Below are 2500 nucleotides of genomic sequence, written 5' to 3'. Positions count from 1 at the left end.
CAGACTGGTTAGTGTTCTCTTCTGCTCAGCCTTCCTCCTGGTGTGCACAGGTCACCTATGGTCCAGCCCGAGCAGGCTTGTCTGTCCGTCTGTGTTAATGCAGAGTGTCAGGTGCTAGGATGATCTTCTCATCAGTGAGGTCTACCAGGTGATATGAAGGTCACAGTTGGCAGGATGTGTTTTCAAAGTGCAGTTGGCTTAACCTGACTCTCGCCAGATGAATTTCGCTCCGCCTAGCTCCACTCATCCATCTGGGATTGATCCATTGGAGTGTTGCTTCAGAAGGCTGGGCCTTATCAAACAATCCTTGTATATGATTGGATAAGCCACTTGTCCGTCATCTATTGACGTGCCACTTCAACCACTCACATCGAAGCCAAACCGTGACGCTGAGAACAGTCTCACAGTCGCTTCTACGCTATGTCACATCTATGAAACTTCCGCCCTGCGTCCTGATTGGCTCTACCATAAAATCTGGTGCAGAAATCACTCTCAACGGAACCGATCCCAGATGGATGTGAATGGAGCTAGGCGGAGCTAGGCGGAACGAAATTCATCTGGCGAGAGTCAGATTACAGTTGGCTACCTACTGTAGGGGAACCTGCTGCAGTGCATGACTCGAGGCAGAAGAGGCCCTTGGTGTGAAGAGGACAACAACATGAGTTTGACCATCAGACAACCCTACAAACAAACAAACAAAACAATCAAGTTCCCCATAGGGACACAAGAAATGTCTCAAGAAGTTTCCCAAGTAGGATAGAATGCATATCCATGAAAATGACACTCAATCTGTCAGCGTGACAAATTGTGTGTCCGCCTCAAGGCCTTGTAGTGGACTCCTCATATGCTCTAAGTGCTGTATGCTATGAATCCTTGAGCATCTCTCTTCAGCGTGTCTTCCTCAGGGCCTGGACCCCTCATATGCTCTAAGTGCTGTATGCTATGAATCCTTGAGCATCTCTCTTCAGCGTGTCTTCCTCAGGGCCTGGACCCCTCATATGCTCTAAGTGCTGTATGCTATGAATCCTTGAGCATCTCTCTTCAGTGTGTCTTCCTCAAGGCCTTGTAGTGGACTCCTCAAATGCTCTAAGTGCTGTATGCTATGAATCCCTGAGCATCTCTCCTCAGCCTCTTTAATGCTGTATTCTTACCCTCAGCTTTGTGTGCCACCCCCCCCACACCTCCCACATCCCATATTAACCAGCACTGGTTGCTGTGGAGACAGGCTGCATTTCACTCCTTTATTGGTCCCCTGGTCCACCAATCAGAACTTTTTTTGTGTCACAATTGTTGACCCGAATTTGAAATGTCCTGCATGACATTTACTTTTTTGATATTTTGATATTAATATACATGGCAACACGGATTTCCTGTGGATCATAGCAAGAATGATATTTTACTAGTCATTTAGAAGTGAATCTTGCAAGACTCTAGGCAGTCAAGCAAATGTAGGCAGGGTATTTTTCATCATTGTTGAACATAGCCATTAGCTGCATAAGTGTTATATATTACTGTGTCGTTTCTCTATGTTAACCTAGCTTGTTGTCATTCTCTGCCTGACCACAACATTGAATGCAACCTAAAGTAAACACAGTTGCATGGGAATCAGGCCTCAGTGGACGCTGAGGTGATGATATCAGTGACTCGGTGTGTTGCGCAACAGAAAACAGCAAAGACAGGGATCTGAGCACCACTGATGCTGCCAGAACAATGAGACAGGGTCAGGAGCAGGAGAAGATGGAGGCTTCGCTCAATGTGTGTGTGTGTGTGAGAGAGAGACAGAGAGAGACAGAGAGTGTGTGTGTGGTGAGTAGATCAGTCTGAGTGTGTGTGTGCAGACAGCAGGGTGTGCTAGATTGCATGTTTGTGCCTGATGCATAGTTCCCCCTAAAACTGTGCATGCACAAGCTGCTTCTGAGATGGAGAGCTCCATCTCTACACATGCATGTGGCAGGACACCACTGGGAGGTGTGTGTGTGTGTGTGTGTGTGTGTTGGTTGAGCCCTTATACTGAATGCATGCGTGTGTGTGTGTGTGTCTTTACAGTTCCCTTAATGTCCTGTCTCAGTAAAGAGACTAATGAAAGCCAAATGTACAGCTGTCCTTTCTGCACTACACAAACAATCCCCAGGCTTTTCCTCCACTAAGACTTTTACCCCATCCAGGTATAGTCTCACCTGACCCCCCCAACCCCACCCCCCTTTCAGGGGAAGACCCAACATATCTTCTTCTGTCAAATCGTTTTGCCACTCAACAAAATCTTTTTTTTATTTAGATGTATGTTTTTTCTTGTTGTTGGCAGAAAGAACAGCTTTGTGTGTGTCTTCCTCCTGCAGTGGTGCAGCGTTTGGCTCTTAGTGGGATAGGCCAGCGCTCCTGTTCAGCCACACCTCTTCAGCTGTGTGTCTCTTATGAAGCGCATGCAGAGCTGACCCCCTGGATCTGTGTGTATGTCTTGAGTGTGCGTGTGTGTATGCGTCTGTGTGTGTGTGTGTGTGTG

At 47.2% G+C, this 2500-nt stretch overlaps 1 protein-coding gene across 1 annotated transcript in view; it reads left to right on the top strand.

The window, feature by feature from the left end:
* ryr1a (ryanodine receptor 1a (skeletal)) overlaps positions 1-2500 on the top strand; it is a gene marked incomplete at its 3' end in the record, with an annotated part of 121471 nt that overhangs the window by 87328 nt on the left and 31643 nt on the right.

The sequence above is a fragment of the Alosa pseudoharengus genome, unplaced genomic scaffold, assembly GCF_046254945.1.
Source record: "Alosa pseudoharengus isolate Yale_2024_CS ecotype anadromous, Long Island Sound unplaced genomic scaffold, YU_APseudo_1.1 YU_APseudo_1.1_scf_28, whole genome shotgun sequence".
Taxonomy (NCBI): domain Eukaryota; kingdom Metazoa; phylum Chordata; class Actinopteri; order Clupeiformes; family Clupeidae; genus Alosa; species Alosa pseudoharengus.
This window is presented reverse-complemented; position numbering and strand designations above follow the sequence as displayed.